A 25,366-nucleotide genomic window follows, 5' to 3' on the forward strand; every position below is an offset into this window, starting at 1 on the left:
GCACAGATTCAACGATTAAGACTTTGTCCACTTGCTTTATTAGAAAAAATTTTAAAATATTCAGGGACACCTGGGTGGCTCAGTCAGTCCAGCGTCTGACTCTTGGTTTCTGCTCAGGTTGTGATCTCGGGCTTCAGATTTAGCTCAGCAACGGGCTCTGCGCTCCGCACAGAATCTGTCTGTCCCTCTCCCCACCCCAGCTTGCGTATGTGTGTGGTCTCTCAAATAAACAAACACCTTTTGAGAAATTTTTAAAATATTTGGATTTTCTTACACAACCACGTCACCATTATCACAAAATTCTTAATCCTACACTGATTTTTAAAATTAAAATTAATGGGAAAAATTGATTTTGCTGAGGAAATTATTTTGAAATGCAACACAATACCTCCCTACAAAACCTGGGGATGCCCGTGAATCCAGCAAAGTGGAGGCTCCAACTGCTCAGCGTCGCCAATAGCTTCCAGGCCTTGTGAATGTCACCTGCAGGTGACAGGAGATGCGAGCCAGTCAGCCGGCCCGTTCTCCTCCAAACAAAAATGCTCACTCCCAGGAGGAAAGGTTATCTCTGTCTCTTCCCTTAGGCATATGTCAGGATGCTTTCTCTCCCAAAGATACTCTTAGATGAGTGAGACTGGGATGGGAGAAGGCGTCACATGTGTAAGAAGAGTCTCAAGGACGCTAGACACACCCCAAATCTTTGAATTTTGGAGGATCCGGTGTCGATGTCACTTACTGTTTTTAAGTGTTAAGTGTTATAAGGGTTGTTGTTATATGTGGGGGCGGGGAGAGGTTGTTGTAAGTCTTGACTTGTGAGGGAAAGGGGATTATAAAACAGCAGGAGGTACTTGGGACGCCTGGGTGGCTCAGTGGGTTAAAGCCTCTGCCTTCGGCTCAGGTCATGATCCCAGGGTCCTGGGACCGAGCCCTGCATAGGGCTCTCTCCTCAGCAGGGAGCCTGCTTCCTCCTCTCTCTCTGCCTGCCTCTCTGCCTACTTAATGATTTCTCTCTCTCTCTCTGTCAAACAAATAAATAAAATCTTTTTTAAAAAATGAGCTTAATATGAACAAGCTGGGACTAGCAAGCCATGTAACTGGCTTGCTACATTTATCCCTAACCGTTGCTTTCCTCACCTTGGAAATGGGGATACCGAAGCTTACCTCTCATTGGGCAGTGAGGACTAGAGACAACGTGTGTTTTCTACCAAGCGGGACTTGGTAGAAACTGTCTTATAGGAACAAGGTTGTAGTGGCTGGAATATGCTTCAAGAGATTCACCAGGGTTTCCCAACTTGTGCCTCTGATCCAATTTTGACATTGGTGCGCCTTTTTCCTGCTTCTCTTTTTTTTTCTATCCTTAGTCATAAAATGTTAGGAGAGCAGAAACTTACTCCCAGGTCACCCATAAAGCATGATCATGAGAAGGCAGCTAGGAGCAGTAGGGCAGGAGCTTCATTTTCCCTCAGGAGAGCTTCTGCTTGAGCTCAGTGCCTAAGACAGGGTTAAGTACTGAGCCAGAGACATCATGGGGGAAATTTCAAGCACAAACTAAAAGTGAAAAGTTGCCTGAAGAAAAAAGAGAAGTGCACCTGATCCTTTTTCTTTAAAAACATGTATTATTTTTAAACTTGTGGAGATTAGAATTATTGGAGCTATTTATTTGCTTTTTAGAGATGAATCACTGACTTGCATTGTTACCAGAAAAAATCTGTGATGGCTTAGCAAGACGTGAGATAGGAGAGAAAGGGGATCAGAATGAATCCCTTTCTGCCATCTGGAGGGAGTGGTGGGAAAGGAGCACGAGAATCAGGTATAGAGAGGTCCACAGGGAATGGAGGGCACTCAAAGGCGAAAGCTTTTCCTACTCCTGAATCCCCGTGCTCCTCAACTCCCTGAAATAGCCACAGTATGGTGGATGTCCCAAATATTGCCTCTTCGGGCCTTCCAGAGACATCAGCTTATAGTCTGGGGATTTCATTACAACAAAATCAGGCACAATAATAGTGACAGTAAGAACAAATAATAACAGAGAAGGTTTCTTCTGAGCCAGTCAAGCCCATGAAAGTTCCTGACAGGCAGTATGACCTGACAAGGAGTGGCTGTTGAGAGGACAGTTGGGTGTCAATGCTTTTTTCCCCTCTAAATGCAGAGAGAATGCCTCTCGCACTTTATTCCATCTAAGTAGAAGTTGAAATTGATTTCAGGCCCATAGGTTGAAATGGAATAATTTCTCTAATCATTCACAGCCCAGGTACTCTTCTAACACATCTTCCCCCTGACCACCTGTGCAACATTAAGTTTACAAAGGACAAAAATTGTGGAGCTTTTTAGTTGTCTTCTGGTTTATTTTAAACATTTTATTTCAAAATAATTCCAGACTTACACAAAGTTGCAAAAATCATAGAAAGAATTCCCCCATACCCTCCACTCAGATTCTTGAAACCACAGAACAATGACCAAAACCAGAAAAATATTGATAAGATCTATTATCTAGCCTACGCATCTCATTCAGTTTTGCTCATTGTCCCACTGATGTCATTGATTTTATCCAGGTTCCAATTCAAGAGACATATGTTTAGTTGTCATGCTGCATAATTAATCCATATTCCACACCAAATGTTGGGAAACTTGCTCTGTAAAAGGTCAGAGGGTAAATATTTTATGTTCTCTGGGCCAGATGATCTCTTGGCCAGACGTAACCACCGACAGTATATAAAAAAATGGGTGTGGCTATTGTCCCAATACAATTTTGCTTAGAAAAATAAGCAGCCAACTAGATTTTTTTGATGGGTCATAGTTTGTCCATTGTAGACCACTGGTTCTCAAAGTGTGGTCCCCAGATCACCATTATATGTTATCACCCAGGAAGTTGTTAGATACACAAATTTTTAGGCCCTATCCTGGACCTGTGAATCAGAAATTCTTAGGGGAAGAATGGGAAATGTCAATATGCATTTTAGCAACTGTCCCAGATGTTTATGTGTATCCTAAAATTCTAGAACACTGATCGAAATACTTTTTCAGTATTTGTCTTTTAAGACCTTGATACATGTGGACAATATAGGCCTATTATTTTGTAGGATATCCCTCAGTTTAGGTTTGATGGATGTTTGCTTATGATTAAATTCAGACTATGTATTTTTTGGCAAGAATGTCACTGAAATAATGTGTCCTTTTCATGGGGGTTATCTGAAAGCACATGGTATCGATTTGTCTCTTGAAAGTTGAAGGTAACTTTGATCACTTGGTTAAAGGGTTGTCTGCCTGGTTTCTGTACTGTAATGTTACTATTTTCTCTTTGTAATTAATAAGTATCTTGTGGGAAGATACTTCAGTTCCATATAAATACTTTTATGTGCTAATTTTAGCATCCATTGATGGTTCTTGCCTAAAATAATTATCCCAGTCTTTTTTGCCACATATGCAAATCATATTCTTTCTGCACTAATTACTTAGAATTCTACACTAATTACTTAGAATTCTACTTTAATAAATAGCATTTTCTTATCTTTCATTTAATTATTTTTTCAACAATTTTTTTATATCAGCATGGACCCATGGATTTCTATTATATTCATGTATTATAATTCATTATTATCATCGTTAATTGTGTTCTTTTGGTTGACCCAGATTGAACCAAAGGGAACCCCTTATAATTGACTCTTTTTTCTTTTTTGACTTGTCCCATCATATTTTGAGGCTTGAGAAGTTACATCCTGGTTACCTACTTTCTGCGCTCCACTTACCTAGTGACTGGGGGGTTCAAGGAATGTGGACCACTTTTAGCTGTGCATAAGTAATAAGAGAGCAATACATTCAAGGAAATATGAAGAAAAGTCAACACAAGGTGAACTTAGCTTTTGAAGTATGACTATGAAAGACTATCATCACAGTGTTTCAAATTCATGATTCACTTGTAACTGGATGCAAAGATTTATGTTTGAGCTGGTCCCTTAAGTGTAAGAAGATGACCTAGGGGCTTCCAAAAGTTCATTATCACTGATGTCTGAATTCAATAATTTCACTTCTATCTCTTTTTTTAAGATTTTATTTATTCATTTGACAGACAGAGATCACAAGCAGCAGAGAGGCAGGCAGAGAGGGGGAAGCAGGCTCCCCGCTGAGCAGAGAGCCCAATGCAGGGCTCGATCCCAGGACCCTGGGATCATGACCTGAGCCAAAAAAAGGCAGAGGCTTAACCCACTGAGCCACCCAGGCACCCCCCACTTCTATCTCTTTAAGCAACAAATTAGAGTCTCATTTCAAAATTTCCATTACAGAATAGAATTTTCACCCTATACTCATCTTTAGAATGAAACAATGTATATGTTCTACAAAAAAGATAATGACATTACACAGAGACACTGGTAGAATTTGGATTCAAAAAGAAATTGCATTTTGTCCACTTTTGTGACTTACTCCTGACATTTCTGAAGTAAGAATTACCAGCCCAAGTCTGCAGGTGAAAAGTGGGCTATGTGTTTTGGGTCCACAGTGAGGTAAGACACTGTCCCAGCTGTTTGTGATTGCTACAGAAATATCAGACTGGCCCCATCAAACACCTACTTCTGTTATGGTTTGTGATACAGGTCACAGGTCAGAAAGCTTGAGTGACAAAATGAAGTACAGGTAGGATGAACCACACAATATAACCTTTATCACTTAGAATTGTTGGCAATAACTGATTGGTTTAGTTGTGTATTCACTTACTGTATATTACTGAGCACCAACTTGGTTCAAAGCCCACAGCTAGGTCCTAGTGGGATGCAAAACTGTTTGAGATACCTCAAAAGAATTATTTCTAAGGATTAAATAAGTTCATTATCCTTTAAAAAAATGTGATGAAAATACTAAATAAGTAATGGATTACACAAACACACATATGCACACATGCATGAACAAGAAATGGCTAAGGCAATTAAAAAGTGCTTCTCCATTGGATATTGCTCCTTTGGTAATTCAATGAAAAAATTAATTTCTTTAGAAAGTTTTCAGGTACAACAACAACAACAAAAAACCTGGAAAAAAAAAAGAAGAAAATGGGGCTCCTGGGTGGCTCAGGTGGTTAAGCATCTGCATTCAGCTCAGGTCATGATCCCATTGTCCTGGGATCAAGCCCCACATCAGGACCCCAGCTCAGCAGGGATCCTGTTTCTCCCTCTCTACTTTCCCTGCGTTTGTGTTCCCTCTCTTGCAATCTCTCTCTGTCATAAATAAATAATTTTTTTTAAAAGAAAGTTTTCAGGTAATGCTCAAACTATTAAAAATAAAATTATATTTAAAAATCAATTGCTCGGGCACGTGACTGGCTCAATCAGTAGAATAACTGTTGATCTCAGGGTCATGAGATCAAGTCCCATGCTGGGCATAGAGATTACTTTAAAAGTGAATACATTCATATATACAAAAGCAAGCAAACCAATCAATCAATCAACTCAGTTACTGATGACACACAGTATGATTCCATTTATACAAAGTTCTAGAATAGGCAAAATTAATAATAATATAAAAAATCAGAACTGATCTATTGGGATGTGGTAGCATCCATTGCTGTATCACAGATTACCCCAAATTTAACAGCTTAGAATAATAAACATTTGTTATCAAGTAGTTTCTCTGGTCCTGAAATTTGGGAATGCCATAGTCCAAAGGTTCTGGTTCAAGTCTCTTGTTCAGTCTCTTGTAAGACTGAAATCGAGACAGTGGCCAGGACTGCCATCTGAAGCCATCTGAAGGCTTGACCACGGCTGGCTAATACACTTTGAAGATGGCTCACTCACATGACTGTTGGCAAAGGCCTCAGGTCCCTACTGACTCAGGCACCCATAGGCCTCGGTTCCTTGCCACAATGTCTTGAGTATCCTCACAAGGTTGGCTTCTCCCAGAATAAGTGATCCAAAAAAAAAAAAACACAAAACAAGATGAAATCTGCAATGTCTTTAAAGATGTAAATAAATATCATGCTGGGTAAGCTATTGCAACTCTGACAATTTTGAAATTGTCAAGGTGGCACTTTCATCTTTGGTAACTCTGGCCCAACGGGCTCAGTTATACAACCTTACTCAGCCTTAGGCCTTAGCCAAGGGCAAAACTACCAAGATTTATACTAATAATCAGTGTGCCTTTGGAGGAGAGCTCATGATTTTGAGATGTTATGGAAATAGCAAAGTTTCCTTACCTCCAATGGGGATAAAATTAAAAATGGCTCCTATGTCCAAAATTTATTAGATGCCACACTTTTGCTGGTTGCTCTAGCCATTATTGAGTCCTGGGCAATCCAGACTCCACCCCACCTTGCTGACATTGTCAGCCAAAAATGTTGCTGTCGGGTGTCTGGGTGGATCAATTGGTTAAGTGACTGCCTTCGGCTCAGATCATGATCCTGGAGTCCCAGGATCAAGTCCCACATCAGGCTCCCTGCTCTTCGGGGAGCCTGCTTCTCCCTCTGACTCTCCACCCTCTCATGCTCTCTCTATCTCTCATTCTCTCTCTCAAATAAATAAATAAATCAAAATCCTTAAAAAGAATGTCACTGTCAAGGATACCAATAGTCAAACCTCTGGTCCAAAGGGATATCCTCTAAATGATAATTTGGAAAAATTGATCAGAGACACCCAATAATTGGCCCCAGAAAAGGAAAAAAAACATTATTGGAAATCTAATAATTATTGGTATTGATAAAAAAAAGATAACTCTGATTTGGACCAAATAATAACACAGCCCTACCCCAAATTCCAAAATTCCCAATACTTACCACCGTACCTGAATTAAATCACTGGTCTCCTAACAAAATGATAGTAATCGTGAACCAATATTGGTGGGAAAATATTAATAAGGCTGCAAGAAGTACCTACTTTGCTTGTCTTGCCTATCCTAAATACAATCCTTGGAAGCCTGTTCACACTGGCTGTGTCTGTCTACACTGGCTATATATACAGGCTGTCCCCGTAGCATTTTAAATTGACTGATGGACCATTTGAGGTTTGACAAATGGATTTCATACAGCTTTCCCCATCTCATGGATATGAATATGTTTTACTCATGGTTTATATGCTTTCTCACTGGACTAATGCTGTCCCTTGTATATAGGCCACTGCTTCTTTTGTGGCAAAATGTCTGTCAGAAAAGATGATTCATCCCTAGAGGATCCCTCTTACACTTCACAGGGACTAGAGAACTCACTTCACTAGTCAGACCCTTTGATAGGTCTGTGCTGTTCGGCTGGTCCTACAATACTTTACTCTGCTTACCATCCTCAATCCTCAAGGCTAGTCGAATGCACTAACATCACCACTGAAACTCACTTGGTGACATCTGTAGAGGCCCTTCAAATACCCTAACTAAAAGCATTGCCACTGGTCCTTCTAAATCTCACATCCACTCCCTTTGTAACTCCTGGACTCTCACACTTTCAGATAGTCCCAGGGTGCCGGATGAACCTCAGGGTCAGATGCCTTGTCTGATTCACAGCTTACAAAAGGATAAAATATCAGAGTACTTATTGTAAAGGCCTCATTGGTTTAGTTGGGAATAACCGTGCTTTGGTAGAACGATGTTTTCACAGTGCACTCCCATGAGACAAAGACCTTTAGCATCCTACCTTGCCACCTGTAGATTTAGTCTATTAGAAAAGACACCTTCCCAAAGACTCTCTTCAACTTCACTGGAACGGTCCCTCCAGGTACTGTTAGCCAATCCTGTGCTGCCAAAGTTTAGGGAATAGACACCTGCATTCACATGTCACGTTTAAGAAAGTACCAAATCCTGACTAGACTTGCACACCAACTAGTGACCTGAAAATACACATTTCCAGCAATGAAGGCAGATGATATCTTACAGAGACAGCTTTCCCAAAATATCCAGAGCAGTCCTGTATACCTTTTTCTTTTTCTCACTCTTGCTTCTTAAATTGTTTTCTCACTCTCTTTTTTGAAGACAATGATAATATCAGCATTTCCCAACCCACTGCCAAAGGGAGAAACCTTTCTGACTGTTGGATCTGTCACAAGAAACTGATCTGTTCGTGATATCTGAGATCCCTTGGTCTTACCTGTAACCCATTTCTCTTATAATCTGTTCCCCTGCACTCAAGAGAACTATCAATGGAATGAGTCCTCACTGCAAGGGCTTTAGAAAGAACCCCTTAAGATGGGACGGTACCTCACAAAGTGCTATCTCAATTCCTCTGATCCCTGGTTTGAAAGAGCTAATCAGGAAATTCCAGCTAATGGATCTACCAATGGTCAGAACTTAGTTGGAGCCCTCTGTGTTCTGCGCCTGGTTTCATTTTTATCTGTGGTACAATAGCCTTTCCCAAGGGCATATGCATGTTTAGATAGCTGGTGAACTGAGATGTTTTACTGTCCCTGTCAACATTCATAACATATCAGAAGTCTCCTGTTGGTCCACCCACTCATCCTCCAGAGCTGCCTTACACAGGAACTTTCAGGAAGAGTTCATAACTCCAGGTTTGCCTTTATAGGGAGAACTTTTCTCCCTTCAACTGGGGTAGGTGCTAATGAATGCATGATCAGAAATCTCTCCCCTAAATAGGTGAGCTTGCTGATTCCATAGTCAAAGCAGTAACAGACCAACAATGATCACTTGAGTCAACAGCTAAAGTAGTTTTGGATAATCGCATAACCCTTGATTACCTACTTACTGAACAAAGAGAGATTTGTGCAATAGCAAATACCACCTGTTGCGCATGGATATAAGCCTCTGGAGAGGTAGAAATTCAGTTACGCAAGATCAGGGAACAGGCCACTCAGTACAACAAATTTTACCTAATGACCCCTGGTCTTTTAACCTATTTAGCGAATTACCTTCAGGTTTGGGCTCCTGGTTTTGAAGAGAGTCTAAACTGATTCTGCTTTGCATAATTATTTTTAAGTCTTGTACCTATTGCCTGTGAAAATGGCATACCCAACATGGCCAGGCTAGCTCAGTTCTTCAAGATGATCTCCAATGTTCATGATCTTGATAAAATATAGACTTTAGAGAAGAAATGCACCAGATATAAACTAATATAGAAATCGACAAAAAGAATTAAAGAGACATTTTAAAGTGCAAATGGAGACAGAATTGTGTCTGTATCCTGTCTGAGGGCCCTTCATGATTTCCAGCTAGTGGCAGGAAAAGAACCAGCTCCTTAGCATGGCGTACACAATTGTTTCCATCTGGCCCTACTCCCCACTCCAGCTTCAGCAACTGCTGTGCCCTGGCTGGTTTTATGGGGATAGGAAGGGTCTTATTTATTTTCCCATCCCCGGCACTTATCCCACTCCAGAATTTGATAAATGTTCACATAATAAAGGAATGCCAGCATGCATAGTAACAAGCATGAACTTTAAAAAGACAGTTTTTAGCTCTAAATTTTCTATGAATGGTTCTCGTTTGTTTTAGATTATAAAAGTGAAACTTCAAAGTCAGCTAAAGTTCAGTTTGGACACTTAGAAACTGATCATAGAAACCATATTTATATACATGTACACATATGAATATATAGATATGTGTGTATATTTATACACACAGGAATATTTTATAGAACACAAATCTTTTTATTTCCCCCAAATCTTTTAGGTTGTATCTGTTTCCTAAAGAGATATCATTTAGCATATAACAATAAACATATTAACATTTGTATCTTTTGCCAGATAAAAATGAGATGTTTTTGATTAAATAGTGACAACTAAAAATAAGGAAAATTGAGAACAAAGAGGACTGAAGTAAGACCAAACAAACAAACAAAGCACAAAGGTGAGGATGTATTGTGGCTGGAGGCCCAAGGAATAAAGATCAGGCTAAAGGAAAGCACACCTGAATAAGGTGTAGCTATGACCTGGTAGAACATCTTGTTGATCTATGCATGTAGCAATTCATTAGACATCATTTCAAGCAGGTGCACTCTTATCAAAGCTAAACTGGGTCCCTTCTATGTGCCAAGCATCATACTGGGTGACAGGAAAGTCTAGATGACCACAAAATAGATCTTAACTTGAGTTCACAACCTAGAGAGAAAAATAAGTTATTAGTTATTATAATATGGTGGTATATTTACAATGCTAATAAACATAAAGAAGGAGCTTGAGTGATGGGACCAAGCAGGAGAGCAAATCAAGGAAAGTTTTCTAAGGGAGGTAACGTGAACAGGGCTTTAAGGGAAAATACTGAAGGGTTATCCATCAGAGAACCCTGTGTGAATATTGGCAAGGAAGTTTGTGAATCTATGGAATATAAAGTGCCAGCTGGGGGTTAGGGGGTGGTAATCAAAGGAAATGAAGCTGGAGAAGTAGATAGAGGACAGGTGATCCAGTGTGAAGGACAATCTAAATAACCAATGGAGGACAGAAGTCACAAAGCCAGTATCCTAATCTGAATTCAGAATGGTGATTTCGTTGGTTGGCTGTTCTTTATCCATGAAGCAATGGATGTATTCCCATGAAGGGAATACTTCACTAGGGTCATTTTGGTTTATTAAGTTTATTAAGTTTCAAACTCTAGAATCATGCTTTTTATTTATTGTTGTAGGTATTGTCTTCTTATTAACCATGGTTTTCAAAATGCTAGTCAAATCCTATATAATCCAAACACAAGGATTTTCTAAATGTGGCCAGCCTCATTAGAGGTAGCTATTTGATCTTCTTTCCAGGAAAATATGCTTTCTTTTAGTGTCGTGGGCTGTCCCTTTCCTACATTTATGCATTTATTTATACTCCTATCACTTCTATAAATGATTTCGTGTAGTCCATAGTGGCTAAAGAATAAAGAAAGGATAAGATATAAGTAGAAATAAGAATTATGACCAGGAAAAATGGGGGGGGGGAGTTCAAGACCAAGGGAAAAAGAACACAATATACAGATATGAGCAAATACAATTCTTTCATCAGGGCTTCAAATCTAACTCTGAGCTTCCTGGAAATGAAAGCAAAAAGGGGTATGTGTCAGTCAGCCACGTGTTCTCACCAGGAGAAAGAAAGAAGCATTCCAGTTGATCAGGAGACATGGGTCCTATACCAGGTCTTCTCTAATTTGTGTGACCTTGGGATAGTAACTGAGTCGCTCTGTGTTTCAGAGTTCTCATCTATGAAACTTATAATAATACTTCACTTAGTCTCTTTCAGGAGAATCAACTGGAATTACAACACAGAAGTACTTCAAATAATATAAAATGTCATACAAATTTAAAGTATTATTATTTGTAACAGAATGTTGAAAAAATTGCCTTAGGAATATTTGCTCTCTATCTGCAATGACGCAAACTGCATGGCTCTTGGTAATCATCCCTGACAGCATGATAATCAGATTGACACATATCAATTTAGCAAGTAAATCAAACACCAGCAGCCCACAGAACTGTCATTACCCTGGCTTTAGATAGTGCAATTCCTGGGACACATCAAGTCTGCCTCTTTACAGAAACAGCATCTCCGACTCCTATCAGCACAGTCAAAAACATCTCTCCACTCTCCACTATGTATAATCCCCTCCTTAGCTCTTTATTTATATATTTATTTGGAATCCTGAGAGAGCAGAGCATTGAGTTAATCCATATTCATCACATTATTGTCTCATTGATGACACGTTACCACTGCTAACACATGCAAATTTCTATTGAATTTTATGTCAATTTATTCATTCCCCCCCATATCTACTACCATTGCCTTCCGTAACATAGGCACACAATTTAGTATTTGATATGTATGATTTTATTTGCATATTTCCTTTCAAAATATGTATGTTCCTGGGTGCCCTTATTTTAATTAACTTAAAAGCTATTGTGCTCTAGAGTTCATTGTTTCCTACTTTCTCAGCACTGTTTTTAAGATATATGCGTCATGGCCCACGGCCCATGGGCATCTAGTCTGCTGCTGACGGTACTGCCCTCATTGACTTCCCCGTATCCCCCATAACAGACTCCCAGACTACTTCCATTTCCTTGCTCCATGTGTTGTCATAACATTATTGAATGTTTCTGTGTGAATGTTTAGTTTAGTAAGACTTAACATTCTAATTAAAAATTTTCACATTGTTTCTTAAAAACACTATTTATTTATTTGATAGAGAGAGAGCAGAGCGCGTGAGAACATGAATGGTGGGGAGGGGTAAAAGGAGAGGGAGAAGCAAGTTCCTCCTGAGCAGGGAGCCAGAGGTGAGGCTCAATCCCAGGACCCTGGGATCATACCTGAGCCAAAGGCAGATACTTAAGTGACTGAGCCACCCATGTGCCCCACTAATTAAAATTTTTGAGGAACAACTTATATGGGAAATATTCATTGCATTAAAATAGTTGAAGTATGGGCTCTCCCATCTAAGATAGGAAGAAGGGAGTAAAGAAAAAGGAAATAATTTAAATGACTGTGTTTAAAATGAAAAAAAATTACATTTTATAGAAGGAAAATAACAGAAGAATCATCAATATAGATGTGAGTCTGTTGGGGGAAAACATTGACAAGCCATGACCACCAGCTGACCCTGGAACTGGACCCCAGCAATCAGAGGCTCCTCACTCCTTCCCCTGTGCTTGAAATGTATGCTCTCCCCACCCTTCTCACAGTGGCAGCTGTTTTCAAGGATATAGCCTTGAAAGAGCAATGTGTTGTTGAAACCATCAGGACGGTTTACATGACCAAAACCAGTAAAGGTCTCTCTATAAATTTTTTAAAGATTTGATGGATGGCTGCAGAGATCTCCTTATCTTGTGGCTCCTAAGACAAACCTCAGAGTAAGTTCCCTGGTTTATTAAACATCTTCTCAAATCTGGGAATGTCTGTTTCTTTCCACAGTCTCATTTTCCCCTGTGTGTATGAAAGCTAGCTTGCAAACCAACGGAGTCTGGAGAGTACAAGACAGGAAAGGGTATGTGGAAAACTGGCTGGAGTATAGGAATTACTTGTTTCTCTCTTGATCTTTCCTGGGTATGCGTAGTGGAAAGTAAGGAAGGCGAAAGATTGGCAAGATCCATGGTTTACTTCTGGAATTGATTTCTTAACTTAAATGTAAATACAGTCTCATTACATCATGTATGTTGCCCACCACATCACTGTGTATCACGCTGACTTATGTTATAGCAACAGCCATTCCTTTTCTCTTGCAACTAGTACATTCACTGTCAAGCCTTCTCTGCCTCTGCTCTGGGAACCCAAGATCTACCTGGGCTTCCTTTCCCTTTCCCACTCTACCAGTGATTGGCCTCAGGGCCTAAAGTTCATGTTTTGGCTTCTGAGTTTGGAAACATATTCAATCTCCTCATCCCGGGACACCAGCTCCACTAAATATACAAGCAGATATACAACCAAAATCTAATTATTGTCTCATCTACAAATCCTATATCTGGATTGCAAAAGAGGACTGAATGTCCCCTGAGAAAATTTCAATAATGTGATGAGTTTGAGCAAGTCAAGAGTCCTGTCAGACGTTGGTGTTTGATTCAAGGGGAACTTAGTTGTGATCAAGGCATTCCACATTCTTATTTTCCTTGCTTCCACACTTCCTCCCCCATTTATTGTGATTTTTCAAATAACAAGAAGAAAATGTGTTTTAGGGAGTAAAGACATTTATAGATGAGAAAAATAAGATTAATCGATTGCTGAGATTGTAACATCTATCCTAATATCAAAATTAGAATAGAGATGATCCTCATTTCCCTTATTCTTTGCTTTGGTTAATTGTTCACATTCCCAATTTTTATTTTGTGTCTCTGCAGTAGGGTAATATAATATGTAGGCAATTTTGGGGGCAGGTACTCTCTTACCCAATTCCATTAAGCCTGGCTTTGAAAGTATTTCACATTGACATCTCCCTCTTTGCTCCCTGATCCAAGTCTAAATGCAAGCAAAAGGGAAAAAGAAGAAAAATGTAGAAAAAAGTAGAAAAAATGTCATCAAAACCACCTATGTTGGGGCAAGAAGCTCATTTGTGTCATTAAAATGCACCAAAGAGCAGTAAGACTTGGGGTGAACCTTAGGACATTTCTAGACCTCCTTTTCTTCATTTGAACAATGAGAATTTTAGTGAAACGATGTCTCAATATCTTATTCTCCACTTCTCTCACTGCCCACTGCTGACAGCCCTCTTTGGGTGAGCTTTCTTTTTCAGCCATCACAAATAAATTAAGGAAAGTGTATCTGGATACACATGGATAGGAGCTATACGTGGCATCATTGACTGTCCACTGTGTCCTGGGCATTTTACATTAATTGTTCCATTTAAATATCAAAATAATGTTGTGAGGTATTATTCATCAAATTTTACATAAGGGGAAACAGAAATTTAGAGAGATTAAGCACGTTGCGTAAAAAGTTGGTAAGTGATGGAGTTTGGAGTCAAGCGGGTCAGCCCCCAGCTACACTCTACATTAAAACATACTGCCAATCATGCAATTGAGTGCAAACCAATGTGTAGACTCATTCTCTTCTAAATACCACCAAATACCACTAAATACCACCAAAGATATGTTAGGGAGCCTGGATGGCTCAGTAGGAGGAACACATGGCTCTCGATCTTGGGGTCACAAGTTGGAGCCCCACATCGGATGCAGAGATTACTTAAAAAAAAAAACTTAAAAAAAAAAAAGATACATTAAAGTGTTTGTGCTTTTCAGGTGGTGTACCAGAAATTAAGAATTCCAAGAAGTTATCATAGGATCTTGCATTTACAGGAAGAAATGGAGAGAGATGTCAAACTGAGTGAATAAAGTTCAGAGGAGAAGACTGCTATTTTGGGCTGGGACTTTCTGGGCAGCTTCACAGAGATAATAGAACTTAAAGTTATGGAGCCTAGAGAAAATGTCTTTGGCTAATAAGTAGAACAAGGGCTTGTATATTATTTTAGATTCTTCCAACTACATAAAACAGATAATCTACAATTCAGCATGGCTTAAATATTAAGGAAAATTTATCTCATACAGCAAGAATTCCCAAGGTAAAATGGCTTCTGGATTAACCTCATGCTTAATCATCAAGGACCCATGATTTTTCCACTCTCATACTCTGCTCTTTTACTCTTAGTTTTCCTCATGGTTGCAATAAAGCTGCTGCTTAAAATTAAGTGCAGACATAACCACATCCAAAAGAAAAATAGGTACTGTTTCTTCCCAGGAATTTATTTTTCAGACAAAGACCTACTTCGTAGAGTCCCCCGGCAGACTTCCCTTCACGTTTCTTTTGCCAGAAGATACACACCACACATCGGGGCCTAAACCAATCACTGACAAAACAATGAGACCACCAAGTTGGACTTAAGCCTATCAAGATTAACCCCTAGAACTGAGAACAGAGCCACTCCTCTGAACTCTTGGAAGAGGGGTAGATACCTCTAGGACTCACAGTCCTACCCCTAGGCAGAAAGGGGAAGCTATAATGAGCAGGTAATTAGTGAGACTACCTTACACAAAGATAAGGAGGTACCAGTGCTCTGGAAAGCTGACTATAGAAAGGGCTTCACAGAGTCCTAATGGGAACAGCATTGTATTAATAGGTACATAGATCAGAATGAGTATTTTTCAGGACTACTTGTTGAAAATACAGAAAGAAGAAAGGAACAGATACAAGAACTCTGAGCAAACAGAAAGATGCTATATTATCTCCTTCACATGTCAGGAAAATGGGGTTAATTTCAATGGATTTTAGCACAGTTTCTAATCTGTTTGGATCATCAACTCATTTTTTAATATTCCTTAAAATTATGCCTGGTTTTTCATTTTTTTTTTAAGATTTTATTTATTTATTTGACAGACAGAGATCACAAGTAGGCAGAGAGGCAGGCGGTGGGGTAGGGGGAGCAGGCTCCCTGCTGAGCAGAGAGCCCAATGCTGGGGCTCCATCCCAGGACCCTGGGATCATGACCTGAGCCGAAGGCAGAGGCTTTAACCCACTGAGCCACCCAGGCGCCCCATGTTTTTTTCATTTTAAAAATTGTTCTAAATATCTAATATATTGCCAGCACTTCTCTTGTTCTTTTACTGTTGACCATATCTTTCATGTGTGGTTGATTATTTTCTGACCATCAGCAAAGGGCTTCTCCAACCTTAAGAGGCAGAAATGAGGGGATGAAATAACAGACTTGGAGGTATAGGCCACCGGATATAAACTAATATAGAAATAGACAAAAAGGAAAGGGTTTTCCAAGTTTAGTCCTGCCAAGAGGAAGAGAACTCTTCAAACTCAACAAAATCTCAAGGCCAGTAAGTATAGGAAGACATATATTAATGATGGCAAATATTTATTGAGTATTTATGTTGTACCAAACACTATTCTAAGCACTTTTCATATATTAACACATTCATTCCCCTCAATGACCCCACAGAGAAGGCAGGGTCTTCATCTGTAAAATGAGGATAACTATGGCATGGAACAGTTAAATGACATTTCCAAGACCACACAAGTAATAAGTGGTGGGTCCAAGATTCAAACTCTGGTACGTGGCTCAGACATCACTCTCTTTCCCTTATTGCCTCTATATGAGAAGGCCAGATCCAACTAAAGTTTTGCTACAATCAATAACAAAAACAACTCATATTTATTAAGTACTTCTTAAATGTCTGGCATTGTGCCAAGCACTTTCAAGCATCTAACATTTGCTCTTCAGAGCAATTATGCAAGGTATTATTATTCCCATTTTATAGGTAGAGAAACCAAGGTTTAGAGAGATTAAGCAATTACATACAGAATTACACAGTGCATGATGGAGCCAGGATTCAAATTCAGATCTGAATACCTCCAAAGCCAATGCCCTTACTTATGTAAACAATGGAAATGAACTTGCAGGTGAGGTGAATTATCATTCAAAGACGAAAAGAATACACAGGCATTAAAGGCCAAATATATGCCAGTCACTGTGACAGGTACTTTTTCATCATTACTTCACTTCATCTCTGTTATGAACATTTTTTTAGGATTAGGTCTCATTTCTGAAAATTTGGGATCAAGTTAGGTATTAATTATTCTTGTCTAAGGATTCATAAAATACAGATTTTTTAAAAATATAATTTAAAAAAAAAGCTGTAGAGATTAAAAAAAAAGAGAGAGGAGACCTAGGATGGTTGAGTCAGAAGACCTAGATCCCAGTCTCATCTCTGAAAATAAACAGCAGTGCATTTTTGGGCAAGTTGATTTCTTGACTGTTCTTCATGTAATAAGTGGCACAGGTTGGCCTGAATGACATTGTTCGGAAAACAAGATAGTCCTTTTAGGGATTTCTGCAGTGTATGATTTAGGGAGAAAACAGTTCCCTGGCTCCTGATGGCTCATGAGTGTCAAAATCACTCAGCTCACAGAGTGATACACAATAAAAGGGAGTTTTAGTTCATCATCATCTCTCCTGAGTCATACTTACATGCCCACTTTACTACTGGGATTCCTACTCAACAGCTGCTATGAGGGCAGCATGCCCCTCCCGGGACAAACAAGTTTCACTTAAATCAGACTGTCACTTGCACCATTTTCCTGTCATTCCCCTGCCCAATCTGCTCCCAACCCCACCGCTCTCTCCTGGTGTCTGACTCCCCATTCACCGTCCTTGACTATTCCTCAACCTCCTTTACAGATTTAGGCATTCAGCAAATACTTACCAAGTCTCACAGGGTGTATCTAACAAGGGCTCTTTGCCTCCCTATTCTTTTAATCAAAGTCACCTTCCTTTAAAAAAAAAAACAAAAACAAAATGTGAGCATCTGCTGTTTATGGCCATCTTTCCCAAACATGCTTCATGATGGGAAATATTTGGGTACTTATTCAAATTATTGATCTTTAGGACCTTCCCCCTGAAGAATCTAGCTGAGAAGATCTATGGTGGGGCTTTGAGAATCTATGGTTTTCACAAAAAACACCGTGCATTATTATCGGGCCAGTTTTAGAAAGACTCATGAAGTAGAAGAAAGGAATCAGACATTGTGAGTATGATGCTAAAAAATTTAATAATATAAAACCTTATGAACTTATAATCTATTTGGGGAAACTAGATCCATAAACATAAGATAATGGTTGTCAATACAAGGTAGGATATGCATTAGACCATAAAAGTGTGTAAGACCAGAAGAGGTTCAGAGGGAGGAGAGAGCTCTGGGCTGGACTCAGAAGACAGACTTGGGTTATGCTGCTGAAGACAAAAAGGATATGATTCAGTACAGAGAGCATGGAGAGAGGAGTGCATGAAATGGCAGAAATGTCAAAACATGGAGATGGGAGTCCAACTGGAGCAAAGGAGATGCATAACATAGGAGTTGACAAATTCAAACTGAATCCTGTAGGTAATGGGGAACATTTCAAGATGGCTGAGCTAGGGGGCAACTGATGACTATATTTTAGCAGGTGCATCTGGTTATCATGTTCATCAGCAGCTCAGAGGTTCTTACCTGGAGGGCTCAGCCCCACCTAACCCCAAAGTTTCTGATCCAGGAGGTCTGGGAATAAAGCTTGAGAGTCTGTATTTCTAACAGGTTTCCAAGAAATACTGATGTTGCTAGTCCAGGAATCACACAATGAGAACCACTGTTCTAAACACAGATTAGAGAGCCCAATAAAGAGATGGGGATGGCTGAGTGCCAAGACAAGTGTGATGGTTTTAAAATAGGAAAGAATAAGAAGATATTGTCAAAGAAATTGGTGTGTGGTGAGAATAGGTACACATAGGCAAAACAGGAGAAAAGGGAGATAAAATTATCCCGAGTTAAAATTTATGGACACAAACTAGCAAGTACAAGAAAAGAACATTGGATTTTGGGAAGAAGAAGTTCAGTCTGTTACAATAGGGTTGTTGCTGGGGTTGAATCCTTCTTGCTTTGTTCCACATTGCCCCTGATCATACCAGCTGGTGAGGAAGAAGTGAATGCCAAGATTTCCAAGACTACGAGGAAAGTACTCTGGGCACTCACAGGATAAACTAGGTAATCAGTGACTGACAATGTCTTCCAATTCGACTTGACCCAGTTAGCAAGTCCGTCCCAAGCTGAGCCCTATAGCATTGTTTCAAATCAGTCGTTTATGCAAACATCCACCCAAACCAGAAAAGCCTGCTTAAGACCAGGTCAACTGTTGTCACCCTCACTCCACACCTACCTGGAGGCTGTGAACCTTGACTCACTAGGCCACTCCCAACTTCAGGGGTGGGCAGCACTTCCCCTATCTTTTTTGTTTATTTGTTTGTTTGTTTGTTTAAAAATACCTATAGGTTTACTTTCAAATGAAGTTACCTTGGTTACTTAAATTTCTTTTTTTTAAATTATATGTTATGTTAGTCACTATACAGTACATCATTAGTTCTTGATGTAGTGTTCCATGATTCATTGTTTGTGTATTACACCCAGTGCTCCATGCAATACGTGCCCTCCTTAATATCCAACACCAGGGTCACCCATCCCCTACCATCCCTTCCCCTCTGAAGCTTTCAATTTGTTTCCCAGAGTCCACAGTCTCTCATGGTTCATCTCCCCCTCTGATTCCACCTACTTCATTTTTCCCTTCCTTCTAATGTCCTCCATACTATACCTTATGTTCCACATATAAGTGAAACGATATGATAATTGTCTTTCTCTGCTTATTTCATTAGCCTCTCTCTTCACAGATGACATGATACTTTATATGGAAAATCCAAAAGACTCCACCCCCAGATTACTAGAACTCAGACAGCAATTCAGTAATGTGGCAGGATACAAAATCAATGCACGGAAATAAGTTGCTTTCCTATACACTAACAATGTAACTGTAGAAAGAGAAATTAGGGAATTGATTCCATTTACAAAACCCACAAAGATACCTTGGAATAAACCTAACCAAAGTAAAGGATTTATTTGTTTATTTATTTTTAAAGATTTTATTTATTTGACAGAAAGTGAGATCACAAGTAGGCAGAGAGGCAGGCAGAGAGGAGGAAGCAGGCTCCCTGCTGAGCAGAGATCCCAGGACCCTGAGATCATGACCTGAGCCAAAGGCAGAGGCTTTAACCCACTGAGCCACCCAGGCACCCCAGAAGAAAGGATTTATAATTGAGGAACTACAGAACACTCATGAAAGAAATTGAAGACACAAAAAGATGGAAAAACATTCTATGGTCATGGATCAGAAGAATAAACATTGTTAAAATGTCTATGCTGCCCAGAGCAATCTATACTTTCAAAGCCATCCTGATTAAAATACCAATGGCCTTTTTCAAAGCGGTATAACAAATAAGCCTAAAATTTGTATGGAGCCAGGAATGATCCCAAATTGCCAAAGAATTGTTAAAAAAGAAAAACAAAGCTGGGGGCATTACATTGCCTGATTTCAAGCTATATTACAAAGCTGTGATGACCAAAACAGCATGGTACTGGCACAAAAACAGACACATAGACCAGTGGAACAGAATAGAGAGCCCAGATGTGGACCCTCAACTCTGTGGTCAACTAATCTTCAATAAAGGAGGAAAAAAATATCCAATGGAAAAAAAGACAATGAATGTTACTGGAAAAATTGGATAGCTACAAACAGAAGAATGAAACTTGACCATTCTCTTACACCATACACAAAGATAAACTCTAAATGGATGAAAGACCTCAATGAAAGACAGGAATCCATCAAAATCCTAGAGGAAAACACAGGCAGTAACCTCTTCAACGTTGGCCACAGCAACTTCTTTCAAGACATCTCCAAAAGCAAGGAAAACAAAAGCAAAAATGAACTTTTGGGACTTTATCAAGATAAAAATATTTTGCACAGCAAAGGAAACAATCAACAAAACAAAGAGGCAACCCACGGAATGGGAGGACATATTTGCAAATGACGCTACAGATAAAGGGCTGCTATCCAAGATCCCTAAAGAACTTCTCTAACTCAACACCCATAAAACAAATAATCAAGTCAAAAAATGTGCAGAAGATGTAAGCAGACACTTCTCAAAAGAAGACATACAAATGTCTTAACAGACACATGAAAAAATGTTCAACATCATTAGCCATCAGGGAAATTCAAATCCCTATCTTTTGTTCTTACCACAAGCGGGCCCTTTCCGGCCCTACAGAGAATATGGGCCAGCCTCAGAGTATGAGGAAGGAGCTTCCAGCCTGGGGTGGGGAGAATATCTGGTTATGACAGTCAGCCTGTGGGAAGTCTTCACCAGGCAAGGAAGCCAGGGATCCCCTCAGAGATAGCAACAAAGTAGCGAAAGAGGACAGCACTCTGCATCCTGCCCTCACCAGCCTCCCAGAGCCTGGTTATACATGGGCACACTGCTTGCCCCTTGTGTTCTGTCAACACTTCCATATACTTGCTCTAAAATGGTATCAGTTAGAACTAGAAAGTCAATGCAAGGTCATCTGGGCTACAGCCCCCAAAAAAAATTTTTCACAAGAAGAGTAGAAATAAACACCTGGAGGACAGGAACTTCAGTTTCCTTCATTTATTTGAACAAAGACATACTTCATCTAGGACCATGTATCATGTGACACCTCTGTGGAAAGGCAAACCCCTAATTCTGCATGAAATCCTGTCAGGGGCTCCTGGGTGGCTCAGTCTGTTAAGTGTCTGCTTTTGGCTCAGGTCATGATCCCAGGATCCCAGGATGGAGCTATGCTTCAGGCTCCCTGCTCAGCGGGGAGTCTGCTTCTCCCTCTCCCACTGCCCCTCGCCTGCACTCATTCTCTCTCAAATAAATAAATACAATCTTAAAATCAATCAATCAATCAATCAATCCTGTCAGTCAAGGGCATGTCTAGAAAAAATCTGCCTGCATGAACAACCTTCATTCCTAAAATCCAAGTGTTGCAAAGTAGGTAACTTGGAACGGGTGGTAGCTATAAAGGACATCTTTTTTTGAAAGAGTGAATAATATTTAGTTTTATTTAATGAGTATTAATCTCCCGGCTGAAAACATCGAATATCTGCCAATTAAACAATATTCTAATAAGAAGAAAGATGTTTTCTGTACACATACAACCTAACTGGTTCAATGAAGATCTCTTTGTAGATCCAAATTGACGAATAGGCCTCAACTGGCAGTGCCTATTACTCATTCATTTCGGCTACATTTCCCATTTTACAAACAAACATCTTTATTTATGGGAAGAGCTTCAGGGTTTCAGAATATCTTTATTACCGGTTTCCTGATCCTGGAGCAGCAGAGTTCCCTTGTGTCCGTCAAATGACATCTACTTGCAGCTGCAGGGCATTCTGTATGGCTGGTCTCCCACTCCATAGTTAAATACATATAAAGACATAACGCACACAGGATAATCCATCCCCTAGGAACCATATATGCCCTCCAATCTTACCAAACTATAATTTCTTACTGTTCCTCAAATAAAGTATTCTAATCCCTATCTCTGTTCCCACTACCCTCCCCCTCTTTTTTTCTCTTAGTTTCTCTCATCTGGAATTCTATATACACTTCTATCCAAACATTTCAAGGGCCAGGCAAAGTCCCATCTCTCTACTAAAGGACAAAATCTTCCTGACTATTCTACCCTATGGTCATCTAGGCACTGACCCTCTTTAACCTTTATCAAGCATATGGCTCTAACTTTTTGCTGCCTAATTCTGTTAATTAGCTTTTCACAAGTTTTTGAGCTATCTTCCAATTAGACTATAAGTTCCTTAAAGGCACATTCTTATATTCTGGTTTCATATATTCCTCATGCATCCACCTAGTAGACACTCTACCTGCCCTTGCTTTGAAAAGTAACAGTTAGGGACACCTGGGTGACTCAGTTGGTTAAGTGGCTGCCTTCAGCTCGGGTCATGATCCCAGCGTCCTGGGATCGAGTCCCACATCGGGCTCCTTGCTCCGCAGGGAGCCTGCTTCTCCCTCTGCCACTCTGTCTGCCTGTGCTCACTCTCTCTCTCTCTGACAAATAAATAAATAAAATCTTAAAAAAAAAAAAAGTAACAGTTGACCCAACATGTATATTTAATGTTCTTTACAGATTTTTCTAGAACAATGTTTATACATCCTTTGTATAAACATGGATTTTTTAAAATTATTAGTCACCATACAATACATCATTAGTTTTTGATGTAGTGTTCCATGATTCATTGTTTGTGTATAACACCCAGTGCTCCATGTAAGACGTGCCCTCCTTAATACCCATCACCAGGCTCACCCATCTGAAACCCTCAGTTTGTTTCCCAGAGTCCCTAGTCTTTCATGGTTCATCTCCCACTCTGATTTCCATCCCCCCTCCTTTTTCCCTTTCTTCTCCTAATGTCCTCCATGCTATTCCTTATGTTCCACAAATAAGTGAAACCATATAATTGTCTTTCTCTGCTTAACTTATTTCACTCAGCATAATCTCCTCCAGTCCCAACCATGTTGATGCAAAAGTTGGGTATTCATCCTTTCTGATAGCTGAGTAATATTCCATTGTGCATATGGACCATATCTTCTTTATCTGTTTGTTGAAGGGCATCTCGGCTCTTTCCACCATTTGGCTATTGAGGACATTGCTGCTATGAACACTGGGGTGCATGTGGCCCTTCTTTTCACTACATCCATATCTTTGGGGTAAATGTCCAGTAATGCAAATGTTGGGTCATAGGGTAGCTCTATTTTTAACTTTTCCTGCTAGCCCAATCAAGTCTTTGAGATTTTGATATCAGAACTCATCAGCTGACTGTGTCCCAGCCGCAAGACTACAGTTGTTCATCCTGTAGGAGCTCAACTTCAACATCATTAATGCAATTTGGATCATCTCTCTTCTGATTTTTCACAAAACGTTCATCCACGATGCTCTTTCTTTAGCAAGTTCCTTTTCATCTAGTTTGTTCAGGTCTTCCTCAGCATCAGTTGTTGTTCCCTGTTGAATTTGTTCTATAGTTTGTGCTGAACTTTGTCTCCACAAATAACCTTGTAAAAAACTGAGTAACTTCTCTAGCTCCCTCAGGGACACTTGTTCCAGGTAATTCTTGTGTCGTAAGTTATTCTTTAATTGTTCAGCAGCTCTGTTGTAATCTGAAGACTTTGAAGTTTTCAGATTGGCATGATGCGTCGGCGACTTTTCCCCTTCATTTCATTCTCATGGATAGGAGCTGGAGGCTGGAATTCCATTTCTTGGTAGTGCACATCATTCTCACATACGCTTTAGGATAAATCAGTGGAAATCTGATGAAAATGTGTTAGTCACATAATGATTTTCTGCTGGGAGTGGACGTAGAGACAGGAAGCTCCCCGATACGGCTTGCAGGACTGAATCTGGGGTCGGGTCTCCATAAAGGACGTTTTATTTTGTCTACCACTCTAGGGCTTACATCAGTCCACTGGGCTAGCCAGTTTGCTGATATAGCTAATACTGTTTCTCTATAAGAAACCTAAGTCCTTCTTTCCAGGAAGATAACTTTTATTCATGCATTCAGACAATATTTAACAAGTGTCAGCTATAGACCAGGCATTACATTATGCACTGGGAATACAGTAGTGAACAAAACTAATAAATGGCTTTGCATTCTGGCAACTGGTATTGGAGAGAGAGGGAGATAAGTAGTAAAAAAAAGCAAACAAAACAAAAACATACCTAACTCAATTATAGAGAATGTTAGAAGGATAAATCCTACAAAAAATAATAAAGCAACAAGGAAGAGGATTATGATATAGAGGGGCAGGGGGATTATGATTTTAAATATGTTATTTAAAGAAGGCCTTACTAGGAAAATGACTATTTGAACAAACATAAGAAGATAAGGAAACAAGCCTAGTGACTACTGAGGAAAAAGCATTCTGGAAGAGGGAACAGCAGCCCAAGGGCCATAAGGTAGGAATGTGCCTACTGCCTTCAAGATATGGCTGCATACAGCAGGTAACCTATTCTCCAAGGACTTGGGCATTTCCTCTGAATTAGATGGGAATCAGTTGGAAGGTATCAAACAGAGGAGCAGAGTGCCCTAACTCATACTGGAGCAAATCGCTCTCGCTATCCTATAAAGAGCAAAATATGTAAGGACAAGAGTGGAAGCAGAGAGAACAGTGAGGAAATTATTGCAGTGATCCAAGGTGATGTAAGTGCTGGTGGTGAGGACCGAAGTCTAGCTATATCTTGAAAGTGGAATCAACAGTACTTTCCGGTTAGATAGTCTTCATCTCCTCCCTAAAATATTGTTTGATGCCGCCACACAATAGGGGTATCTTAAATGTAAACTTAAATTTCAATTGCCAAATCTAATTGTTGATAATTTTAAAAAATCCTATGATGGTATCATGATATCTATTTATCTGTGGATTTATGTTATTAGCTACATTTTAGGACAACTATTAACTTCCATTTCCATTAATTCCAGATTATATACAAAATTTTAAAAATTGGGAAATATTCTTGTACATTCATATCATAGGATATTACTAAAAAAATTTTGATTTTTATTTATGAAGGGTTTAAATGACTTAGGAAAATGCCTGAGAAAGGTAGGTG

At 39.6% G+C, this 25,366-nt stretch overlaps 1 pseudogene across 1 annotated transcript; it reads right to left on the minus strand.

Annotated features, from left to right (window-relative positions):
• Positions 1-23,560: 23,560 nt before the first annotated feature.
• LOC308344540 (centrosomal protein of 19 kDa-like) lies at positions 23,561-24,032 on the minus strand (annotated as a pseudogene). Its single transcript has one exon. The product of its transcript is annotated as a centrosomal protein of 19 kDa-like (transcript).
• Positions 24,033-25,366: the final 1,334 nt, after the last annotated feature.

The sequence above is a fragment of the Martes martes genome (assembly GCF_963455335.1).
Source record: "Martes martes genome assembly, chromosome: 6".
Classification (NCBI taxonomy): domain Eukaryota; kingdom Metazoa; phylum Chordata; class Mammalia; order Carnivora; family Mustelidae; genus Martes; species Martes martes.